Source organism: Rhinolophus hipposideros (genome assembly GCF_964194185.1).
Source record: "Rhinolophus hipposideros genome assembly, chromosome: 1".
Taxonomy (NCBI): Eukaryota; Metazoa; Chordata; class Mammalia; order Chiroptera; family Rhinolophidae; genus Rhinolophus; species Rhinolophus hipposideros.
The window spans coordinates 85,056,688-85,069,381 of record NC_138047.1 but is presented as its reverse complement, the minus strand read 5'-3'; the positions used below and the strand labels follow the sequence as shown (position 1 = coordinate 85,069,381).

General features: G+C 41.7%; 1 protein-coding gene across 1 annotated transcript in view; it reads right to left on the bottom strand.

The window, feature by feature from the left end:
* Positions 1-3,871: 3,871 nt before the first annotated feature.
* RELL1 (RELT like 1) overlaps positions 3,872-12,694 on the bottom strand; it is a 55,532-nt gene continuing 46,709 nt past the window's right edge. Inside the window, exon 7 of the mRNA XM_081059068.1 lies at positions 3,872-5,924. The gene's annotated coding sequence lies outside the window, so the exon portion shown is untranslated. The remainder of the gene's footprint in view (positions 5,925-12,694) is intronic.

The window sequence follows — 12,694 nt, the reverse complement described above, 5'->3', positions numbered from 1 at the left end:
ACGGCAGTTGTATCCGTGGCCAATGGCTAACCGGTAACAGCTGATGGCCAACTAGTCACAGCTGATGGCCATCTATTACCCGAGCCAGCACCTTTCCACGTGAGGCCGAGAGCCTGGAAACTGCTGTCTGGGACTCTGTCCCCACAATAGGTCATCTGACAAATAGGAAAAGTGCAGTTCAGAAAGGTACAGTAATTTTCCCATTATCACGCAGCCGTGAGTGGCAGCCAATATTCAAACACAACAGCAAAGGCCAAGCTACTTCTCGAAGACCATATTGCTTCTCACAGTCACAACACTTCTATGACAGGATTCAGGGCCTTCCTCCAAAATAGTGCTCAATCATTTCTACAGGAATCCCGGGTAAAACCTGCAGGGATACAACCTCTAAGGTAAGAAACTGGAGTTTCTGAGGAAAAAGATTAAGAGACAAACTGCCAGGGTCAGAAAGTGGGTTAGGAAAAACCCAACTTTAATTTTCATTCCCATAAAATGCTAATGCTATTGTTTCGTTTTTTAAAGGTAGAATTTTGTTTATTCATTCAGCAAATAATCATGACTACTTTCTGAGTATCAGGTCCTGAAAGAAGACACAGCACAACCAATGGCCTAGAGACCCTGCAGTTCTCGCATTTGGCCAGCAGAGGGAGCGAGTGCCCATTCTGCGAGGCTGACCACCCTCTGTCTGGGACACCCGCTGAATTGGATGAACAGCGACACCAACTGGACCTCACAGAGCGCAGGGGACAAAGAAATCCCAGGTGAACCCACAGGTGTTTGGAATTACAATGAGGAAACCTCCCCCCAGGGAGAGCTGAGAACAGACCTGAAGACCAGTTCTGGGAAGATGAGACATGATCAGAGGACCTGGGTAAAACCAACCTGCCCTACAGATAAGAGTCAGAGGCTCCAAGAATTGGCAAAGACCTCAGGTGCAAAACACAGTTCCCTTTGACCACAACTAAGGCCTGGGCGACCAGCCCTGAATCATAGGACCCCACTTTCTAGCCCCAACATTCCGCTGTCCTCAGTGGGAGGGAAGGAAGGTTCCTTCACCTTTCCGCTGTCTCAGATTACGGTGGAGGAAGCCAGCGGTCAAGATAGATTTGAGAAGGGAGTGCAGGAGCATACATGGCCAGGGACCGTCACCCTAGCAAATTCACCCAGGACCTGCTGGTGTCTGGAGAAAGCTGAACTAATTGTTCTGGCAGGCATTGCAAGACTGATGTTCTGTCTCCACGCGAAACAGAATGGCCACAGGTGTTTCACATGCTCCCTTAAGCTGAGACACCAAAGCAAAACAGTGACTCGGCCCCACCCATTCCGCATTACCCTGTACTAGAGAAGATGTAAAAAGGCGGATTAAGAATAAAACCTGTCATCCCAAGTGACCCCTTTTGACTATAAACTAGAAGATTTGGGGGAATTTCTAACATCCTCCCTGGTGCAGACATTCTGGGTTTCTTCATTTTCATGAACTGAAAATTATAAAATCAGCCTTTCCACTTTCTTAGCATAAGCTGTTATTGATTATCTTGTTTCTAAGGCAAAAAGAAAATTCAAAATCAAAATCCAATGAGGCATCCCAAAGGGTGAAGTTTGCTGTGTATAAGTTTCAATTTTTTTAACCAGGATATGAAGGAAAGATGGAATGCAGATGATGACACATGATTGTGTTAAAACTGAATCACATAACCACGCTAAAGGGGTGGGGAACAGAGGAGCTGACCTAAGTGACTTTGGCAGAAAGCTTTTGACTAGATACTTAAGGCTAAAACTAAACAAACTGAATATAAACACTGTGCTCTAGTGGGTAAATGTGTTTTTCCCAGAGCTGAAACTACTATCTATTCAGCTACTTTACATGTATGCTAGGGTTGAACAAATATGTAAACAATTATAGATAATAAGGGCCAGTTTTCTTCACTGTAGGAGAAAAAGTTACAAAGAAAGAAAGTGGGAAGGTTCGCATGCGTTCTGTGGAGCTAGACCGGAGCCAAGTTATCAGTCTGGACTCATGCTTGTTTTCAAGATAGATAAAAAGGATGGAAGCAAGAAAGAGACTGGAGCCATATCGAAAGGACACAGGCAGCAACCTGAGAGAGCCAGTTCCACAGTAAGAACAGTTTCAGGAAAGCTCCACCAGTGGATGGGGTACTGAGTTGTGTCCCCTAAAAAGATACGTTGAAGTTCTAACTCCAGGTTCCTATGAACCTGACCGTCTTTGGAATTCGGGTCTGTGCAAATGTATCAAGTTAAGATGAAGTCATGCGGGATTACCATGGGCCCTAAATCCATTGACGGGTGTCCTCACAAGAAGCAATCAGAGGTACACACAGGGAAGAAATCCGTGTGAAGGCGACTGGCAGAGAAGCAGCTGAGAGGCAAGCAACACCAAGGACTGCCCGCAACCAGCAGCAGTTAGGAGAGAGGCACGGGGCAGATTCACCTTTAGGGACTTCAAAAGCAACCATCCCTGCAGACACCTGGACTTCAGACTTCTCATCCTTGAAACTGTAAAACAATTCTGTTGTTTTAGACCACCCAGTTTGTGGTCATTTGTCACAGGAGCATTCAGAAATTAATACGGATGGTAAAAATTAGAAATTAATACAGATGGTAAAAAGTTTAAGCAGTGCAGAGACGGAGTCCCAGAGAGCAGTTTCCAGGCTCTCTACCTCACGTGGAAAGGTGCTGGCTCAGGTAATAGATGGCCATCAGCTGTAACCAGTTGGCCATTAGCCACTATTGTTTTGTATATAAGTGCCATGGCTACGCTAGCAAGCGTGGATTGCAGCTAACAAGTGCAGTTAGCGAGCGGATTGTGGATTGCGGATCCTACGTCCTGTGTCTCACCCTGCCTCCACCAGCGTGACAGGGGGTGCAGGAAGACTCCTGTTGGGGTACTGGAGGATGTTTGCCTTTGTGTCTCGACCAGCTGCCATCGAGAATATAGTGGTATGACTCCCCTATCTATGACTCGGTTGCTGTTCCTTTTTGGCCTCACCATGTCCTGCGTTCTGGTGCGGGAAGCCAGAGCTGAGTGCCTGCACGACAAGCAGAAATAGAATATTTGCCTAACCTCAAAGTATCCCACCTCAAATACTTATTAAAAGGAAAATAGTGACTTTACCAAAATGAAAGCTGGTAGTCACCCCCTTGACCCCCTTGACCCAATGACCAAGGCTGACATCACAGTAATACGTAACACATAAGCCATGTTCCGCCAGTATGATGCAATGGGGGAGACACATCACCTGTGGGCCCTTTTCCTACTGCAAAACCTCACGCTAACCAGAACCAGCTGGCAAACTTCAGCCGAAGGGCATTTTACAAAATAACGGACGAGTACACTATCAAGCGTCAAGATCACGAACACAAGCAAAGACTGATGGGCAGCCACAGATCAGAGGAGACTAAGGAGATCGACAACTAAATGCAGCGGGGGGTCCCGAAACAAGAAAAGGACATTAGTGGGATGATTGGTGAGATTGGAATCAAGTTGTGGCTAAATTAGTAATAATACACTCATGTTCCTTTCTTAGTTTTCATCATGTTCTGTGGTTATGTAGATGGTAGCATAAGGAGAAATGGGGTGAAGGGTATACAAGAACTCTTGGTACTTACTGCTTTTGCAACTCTTCTATACATCCAAAATTATCTCCAAATTAAAAAAAAAAAAAATCTGGGGGCAAGGGTGGGGAATTGTGTTCCTATGGGGGGAAATCCAACGAGGAAAGTCAGCCAAAGGATCACCTGACAATTCAGACATAAGAAATTAGGCACTGGAATAGTAAGCTCCATGGATTATGCTGCCACATTACACTTTCAGTGCACAAGGCGCCAAGAATTGAATCATTCAAAAACAACACACCATGTTTAACATTTTTATTTTTAACTCCTCTTTGGTAGTACAAAAGTCATAAAAGTACAAACCAGACAGTTAAAAATACACTTGACACTTAAAATGGTGAAAAATTTCCTTTACAGATTTTTACATCAAGGTGGTAGCCAACTCATTTACATATTACACCAGAAGTTAATCCATCATTAGTGTTTTGTATAGCAAGTTTGTTGTGGATCCCCAATCCTTCTAACAAAGGAGGAAATCCACAAGGCCTGTAAACATCAGTTGCTTTGGGAACACTTAAGAATTCTTATTAGATAATAGAAACCAGTAAAAAGCTTATGTGTTCAAAATATTGAATGCTTAACTTTTGGCATATTTGGAAGCCAGCCTGACAAAAACTGCTCAAGTATTAGAAAATATTTAAAACGTACTTCTTGGTAAAAATACAATTTTAAATATTTTTGAGTATTCTCTTGCCTGTTGTATTGCTATTAAAAGAAAAGTGCTCTGACCTGAATAAAATTAAAAAATAATTAAAGCTGAAGAATCTTTTACATTTTATCTCTCATCATTTTGAGGACATATTGTTTAAACAAAAAATGATGTGTTTTTTTTAAAACCAACTATTGGTCTAGATGACATATATGTTATTTACACTAATACACAGTCCCAAAATTCACATATTGTTACTTTCTGAGCCTCAGTAAAATTTCATACTGACTTCCTCTATCATCTAGTCCACTGTGTTTATGTATGGACACACATACACTTTCTAATTAGTTGTCAGTGAAAATACACATGAAATTGAACCTACCATTCATTTAAAAGGTTAGAAACTTTTAGTTTGATGCCAGAAACAGAATGGAATGAATATATTTACAGGAAATAGTTTAAAGTACATTTTAAAGGAAACTATCTTCTGGAAGTCAAATGAGAAATGTGCCTTTTCTCTCTGAAATGAAAGAAGTGCCCAAGGCACCACACCAACACTGACATGGAAGTGGGCCCTCTCACCCCCTGGCCCAGACCTATAATAAATGTACTACTTACTATCTTTGCCTCTGAGTCCTTTCAGGTGTTTCATAAAAGGTAAGGCCAAAAAATAAAAAAATAAAAAAAATAGGGTTTACCAAGCTGAAAAGGGAAATAACCACCAAGAATCTTTTAAGTGATGAGCATTAGTCACAAGATGGAAAACAGCAAGTGCACCAAAGAAAACATGCCAGAAGAAGGTGCGGGCCCATCCTGCATGGGAAATAGAGGGGTTTTTTGTTTTGTTTTGACCTTGGGTTGTCACAAGAATTTTTTGTTTGTTTTGGTGACTTTAAACCATTTCCCCTTTATTTAATGGACTAAAGAATTGCTTAGCTGAAGTTAAAAAACAACAACAACAAACTCTCAATATAAGTGACCTAAGAGTGGTAGCAGAAGTCAGTGCTGAATTCTTGGTCTCAAAATCCAAAGTCTGCCATCTAGTTCCATCTGACTCCAGGATCTCTCGGGGAATCACGTTCTCAGGGCGACACTAGGTTATATCTTCCAGGACCGTTCACCACCAGTCACCTTTATCTTTTGTAACAGTTAAACTCTAAGAGGATCTTCTTACAACCAGTAGTAAAATGGGAAGTAAGGGTTGGGGGAACAGAGTACATGCACGCACACACACACACACACACACACACAAACACACACACTCCAACAGCATCAGCTCAGACAGTACACAAATAGTTCCACTGCACATAGTGGTCATACTGGGAAAACTGCAGTGTGTACACTAAGGCCGGGCAGGAGGAAATGGAAGAGGTGGGGGCAGAAGGTGGTTGGGAAGATAAAAAAATAAGCTCTTTTCTTCCCTAGAAATGTAATAAATTTTTCATGGACATTTTTAAACCAAAACTTGTTTCAAAACCAACTGATTCTGTATCCAGCAGAGCAACCACATTCCCTTTTAGCTTTTATCCATATGCCTGCAGACTCCACGAGAGAAATCGTATAAAAGATAAAAATATTCCCTAGGTAACTTCATATCTTGTTAAGTTTTCAGTCTCTTAGAACTCTTCAAATAATGTCATTCCTGAAAGAGAAATCAAAACAAGGTAAAGCTTTATATAAAGTAAACATCATATCACATATTAATCTGCCTGAATATTTGAAAACACAGAGAAACTGTAATCCATCCTCACCTGTCCCACCCCATCCCATGGATTCCTTTCTCCATTACACATTTCTTCTAGAATTTAATCTAAAGAAATTTAAGTACCACAATTTCAAAAGAACCTCATTATCAAGGTTTTCTAAATGAATAAAGAATAGAATTTGAGACCCACAGTGGACTAAGAGTATCAGTCTGTTTTAACAGGAGTTTCTAAGGTGGGCATTCTCCCTGTGAATCATGTGTCACTTCTGGGGACCGTGTTCTTTAACTCCTTGGCCACATTCTCTCAAGTGCACATGCTCAGTCAGAGGGAACCGTGTACAGAAGGTGTCTTTCCTAAGCCAAACCAAAGAGAGTTAACTCTGGGTCTCTCTGGAGCACACAATGCACCTTGGCTGGGATTTCCCAGGGCAAGTAAGAACACAGTGATGAAATACCCATAGGTCTCCATTATACCTCTAGGGCTCTGTATTGTGTGAACTTCTTCTGACAACTGATCCCTGTTGTTACATTTACATTACAAATGAAACCCCTTGTAAACCTGTAAAACAGTTTTCTATTTTCCAAAGTTTGGGTTTTTTTATTAGTGTCTCATCAAAGTGACAGTTATATACCTTTTTTTGCTTTCCTGTTTTGAAGACTGGAATAACCCAAGACAGGACTGAAATTCTAGAGCTGCCTGTGTGTCTTGAAACATGCACACCATGCAGGCCTACTCCAGGTTAAGGAACAAAACACCCACTTGTCTACCAAAACTGTGTTTGCCTATAAATGCTAAACAAAAACAGAGATGAAACCAACTTACAATAATGTGAAAAAAATAGCAAAAAGTCAGTAGAGATAAGTCTTAACTTAAATATCGCATGGTGCTTATTTTATAGCTCATCCTTCAAGCTATATATTGTAATAGTATCCATATTATTCTATTCTGTCACTCTGTAATTTATAATATTCCTAGTGGTTGAGAGAGAGAGAGAGAGACAGAGACAGAGACAGAGAGATTTACCAAACTAAGTAGTTTGGGTAAAACACCCTTATCTCCTTAGCTAAAAAGAAAATAAAATATCTCCTTAAACAGCATGAATCATGTTATTAGTTATATAGGAAATAAGCAATCCCCTGCACTGCACTGGTAAACCCAGCACAGCCGAACTACGGATCTGGACTGTAAAACTGAACAAAGCCAAGTCTGGGAATACTTTCAACTGAGAGTTGATTAATTTGGAAGATGCATGCAGGGGAAAAGGCAGAAAGGCCAGAGGGGAAGAATAAAAAATAGTCCTAAAAGAAAAAAATAAGCTAAAAATAAGTGACAGAATTTTCCCAGTGAAACTTCAAACTGGGCCATCACCTGGAAAATAGGTATTCAACTCTTTTTATATCTCCTTTTTATCATCTACTCCCTTAGACCTAGACTTTTTTCTATCAAGGAAAACAAGAAGGTCAAGGTTGAGGGACGTCAGGCCTAAAAGGTAATGTTTCATCACAGTACGAGTTTTCATTCCAATGTAGGAGAACTTCCCACTTAGAGTTCTTTGCACAGATTTGCCCAACTTGAAGGACTGGATATGCAAGACGGAGGGCTGGGCTAGGAGAGCGGGGTCTTTTCAAATCCAGACCCATACGCCTAGCTGTTGAACCCTGGCCGCTCTGGAGCACTCCCCCACAGTGTAGTTAGGGGGGTCCCCTAGATGGTACATGGACAGTGCTGAGCAGGGCTGGGCAGTCAGTATGCACCCCAGGGTTAGCTCTCAGTGTCAGGATCATCAGCCCGTTCTCTGCCCTGAACGATCCCACTGGCTTTCTTCAACAGCTGTCTCGTGTGACAGATTCAAACCGAACTGTACACAGTATCTTTGCAAGAGGAAGTAAAATACAAATTGCTGCTTAGAGTCCTTACTACTAAAACCAGAAACTAAGCAAAAAAAAAAAAGGGGGGGGTGCTGGGAGGTGAGGAGAGGGACATGGGCAGGGGGAGTTAACCTTTTTAAAAGCTCTACTAAAGCCACCCGGCACTGATTTGCAGTTCTGGGCGCTCTCTCCCCAAGAACACACACTTATTAACAGGTAGCACTTTACCAGCACAGCAGCTATCAGTTTCCAAGTAAATATTGTCTTATCGGAAAGGCACTCTATCGGAAAGGGGAAAGAAGACACCAACACGCCTGTATACTTCCAACTGTGTCCTTATTTTGGGGACTGTGTTACAATGCATTTTCATATTGTTAAATTTCTTCTTATTTTATTCTACAGTGGTGACTATATCCATATTGATTAAAAAACAAAACCCACAGACTTTAAAATAGTATTTCTTTACCACAGCACACCGATGTTAAAAGGTGCCTTCCATATGGTCATACAGCAGTCAGAAACCACAAGGGCGCTGGCATAAATGCTAGGGAACGCCAGTAGCAGTGGACGGGAGCAGGAGAAATCACGCCACCCAGCCATTATGCTTGGTTCCTATCACCACGGGACCCCACCATACTGAGCAAGCCTGACGTCTCTCTCTCTGGGGCGAATTTGGTGATTATCAGTGAGTGCTCAAGCTGGAAGAAATGAAGCAAAACTTCCTTATATTGAAAAAATAATTCAGAAATCCCAAGTGTGACCATTTCCCTGATAAAGACTGATGGAAATTTAGAAACTCAGAAAATATTAATCTGGAAAGAATAAAGAGGTCCTTTTTTTACTTAAAGAGTATTGTTTACTACACAATTCTAATTATAAAGATAAAGCCACAATTCCATTATTAGGCTACGGGTCCACAGAAGCCACCTATACAGCAGTCCCCCCGTATCCATGAGGGATACGTTCCAAGAAGCCCAGTGGATGCCTGAAACCACGTTTTTTCCTATACATCCCTACCTGGGATAAAGTTTATCAATTAGGCACAGTAAGAGAAATCAGGGTCACGTGCACACAAGCCCCGGGATACCGCAACAGCCTGTCTGATAACCGAGATAACTACTAAGTGACGAGCAGCGGGGGAGTATAGAGCGTGGAGATGCTGGACAAAGGAATGATTCACGTCCGGGTAGAACGAGCAGAATGGCATGAGATTTCATCACATTACAGAAAGACTTGCAATTTAAAATTTATGGATTGTTTATGTCTGGCATTTTCCATTTAAATTTTTTGGATCGCAGTTGATGGGGAGAGGGGGTAACTAACTAAAACCGTGGAAAGGGAAACTTTGGATAATGGAGGTACTCCGTTTTGATTAAGAGGTATATATGTCCCTCGCTAAAAAGATTCTCTAGGAAAAAGGATGCGATCCCTTTAAAAATTAGAAACACCTTTTAAAACATTAGAAACCTAAGCAGATTAATGGATAGTGAGCAGTAGGACCTCCAAGGACAGGGTGTTAAAGAAGGAAAAGACCAGCTAATTAATACCAGTAGCTGACATTTACAGAGTGCTTTCCATATGCCAGGCACTGTCGTGCTAAGCACTTCGGATTCAGGGACTCAATCTTTCCAATGATTCCATAGGTCGACGACAACTCCCATTTTCATAGGGGGAAACAGAGGCTTGCAGTTCCGGGACCAAGGGCACACAGTGCAGCGACTCCATCACAGGCAGTCAGACCTGGATGCCCACACAGCCCCCCCACAGGGCACTGCCACACAATCACCACAGAGATGCCAGTGGGTCGAGCTCTGGCCGACAGCAGGGAGGAAGCCTGAAGCAGACCCTGCCCAGGGAGTCTGCGCAGGAGGAGACAGCTGGCTTTGGGGGCAGTTCAAAGCAAAACAAAACAAAAACCTTGGTTCCCATGTTGCCTAAATTCTGGGAATGCTTATAAATATGTTTTATAATCTCTTCTGTGCACAGAACGAGGCTTTGGAAGAACAATTTAGAATATCACAGTGATGACAGCAAAGTATGTTTTTAGGTCCACCCCAAACTCTCAAATTACGTCCATAAATGTTATGGACCTATTCCCAACAACAAAGAACAAATAGGGCACAGAACTACTAGCCATCAGCGTCCACAAAAAGAGAGGGCTGTATATACATATGTTGTATACGCATTGTATATGCACAGAATAACCCTGGGAAGATATAGGGAACACCAATATACGTGGTCCCCTCATGGGAAGGAAACTGGGCTGGGAGATGGCGTGTGTGAGGTGGGAAGGAAGGGGTGTAGACAGTGTGAAGACTTACATTTTTTTAAGACTTATTCAAGTATTGTGTGCATGTCTTATTTTTCAATTTTTAAACAATGATTCCATTTCAGGCACTGTTGATAGCCAGTACCTCGCAGGAAGAAGGGACTGAACCATCAGGAAGTCCAGAATCTGGAATTAACTACCATCACGACCTTGAACAACACATAGAACTTCCTAGGGCCTCCCTACTCTGAAACAAGGGAACCAGGGGCACAGGGGAAAAAAGTCTACGATGAGAACTAGAACAGAAACTCCACGAGCGCGTGGCCTTGTCTGTCCCTTCCACAATGCTGCAACCGTGAGGCCTGGCCGTGCCTGGCACATAGTAGGTGCTCAGTATATACTTTGAAAAGATATAACTGTACCAAAAATTGACCTGAACCAGCAATCACAGTTCCTCTGAGATCTCACAGTCTGTGATCTTATTCTACCTGTAAGAAAAGAGAATAGCTCCCAAACCTGATCCAAGGCACACTTCTAACAGCCAAATAACATCAGAAGGACCCCCCCAGGACACCAAAGGACATCATACCTACTGAAGGCTGATAACGTCAAAATGATCACTACTGTGAGCTACTGGGCTAAACTGAATACGGATTTTTTTCCTCTTGTTGGAGAAAGCAAAGCTCCCTCGAACTTTAAAGCCACTTGGCGTGTTAGCTCCAAAGTGTGGATTTCTTCCCATCCAAGCCTTCCCACTACCTAGCCCAGGGACCTGGGAAAAATTAATCCCTCTGAGCCGGTTCTTGTTCTGTAAAGTGAAGAGATTATCACTCGTAATTCATAAAGGTGCAGTTTCTTTTTATAAATCCATTGCCCCTTTAAGACCAGTGAATTGAATGAAGGAGCTTCCATCAAATCTGAGGTATTTTCGCTTTTTAAGAAAATACATATTTCTCCCTAAATAAATATAAGCTACAAAGAAAAATATTAATTTAGTAGCAGTACCTGAAGTTTCTCACCATCCTCTCCTTCCCTGGAGAATTAACAAAAGAAGCATGAATACAAATAGAGCAACACAATCTCAGGGAGGCCCCATGGGGACCCTCCACCACACTGCCTGTCACAGAGTTGAAAAGAAAGTGCCTTTCCTCACTGTTAGACGAAAAAACAAAGGCACCAAAAGTCGGAAAACCTGCCCTTGTGATTGGCCGAGATGCTCTTGAAGGAGGAAGCATGACCCACAAGACCGTCAGGGCAAAAGGAGCAGGGCAGAGCCCCAGCAGAGTGGCACAGCTAAATGCTGAAAACTTTCCAGTCCTCGTTACCTCTTAATTTAAACCATCCTCTGACCTTTACAATGAATGGAACTTAAGTCTGCAAAACTTTTCAATGGCCTTGTAACTAATTCTGATTCCACCTCCAGTAAAAGTGGAATGGTTATTTCTAAGGCTCTCTTAACACAAGCAAGAAATGGCCCAACCAAATTCCTAAGGAACTTGCCAAATATCTACTTTTGGGATGTCATAAGAGTCCAAAGCTCTAACGTTCTTAAGAAGGAAACAGGGATTCATAGAACCTAAAGCTGATGCTTGAGGAATGGGTTAATAAATAACTAAGGCCACCGAGCATGAGACGAAAATTACTGATAATAGTGAATATTTAGGAAGTACTAACTGTGTGCCAAGAACTGATTTCAGAACTCTCCAGATGCATTACGGCATGTAAACCCAGCAACAACCCCACTTTAAGGATGAAGAAACTGAGGCTTCGAGGAATTAAGTAACTTGTGCAAATTAGTGGCACAGTTAACATTAAGCCTAAGCAGTTTAAAATTCAGCTTTTAATCACTAAAATAAATTACTTAAATAAGAACTAATAGAATAGTTTCAATAACAAAACAATTTAAAATAAAAACCAGTGATAATGAAGACAAGGCAGTGGCATTTGCAGGCTGAGAGCAATTTAACTTTGAAGAACAAAAGCTTATTCTTCTAAGAAGAAATCAAAACACATTTTCTGTGGAAAAAGAAACCATTTTAACTGCACTGCCAAAATAAATCAGGCAGAGGCAAGTTAGATCTAACTATTCAGGCCAAGGAAACAGACCGAAAAGAGTAAGGGGAGGAGGAGACAAACAACTGATTTTATTTCTTAAAAAAAGAAGGAAAGAGAGAAATCCTGTCCCAGCCTTGATAATGTTCTATTTAGAACACTAAGTCTAGTTTCTAGTAACGACCACCTAATTAGAAAAAAAGAAAGAAACCTAACCAATGAGTAGACATGCATTTGAATATTTGAATCCATTCTACTGTAAAACAAGGCACTCCAGTAAAATAATGTGGCTAAAAAATCCACATTTAAACAAAAACATATTTCAGGAAAAAAGACCACTCTGAAAATTGCATAAAAGACACCGAATACTCCTGTCCTACTGCATTAGCGACATTTTAGAGTAAATCCTATCAATTCAGTCCAGAACCAGAGATTTGGGCTCAGAAAGAAAAGTTTCAGGACTTCTCTAGTTGGAAAAATGAAGTCATGTTAAATACCCCAAAATATTCTTCCTGGG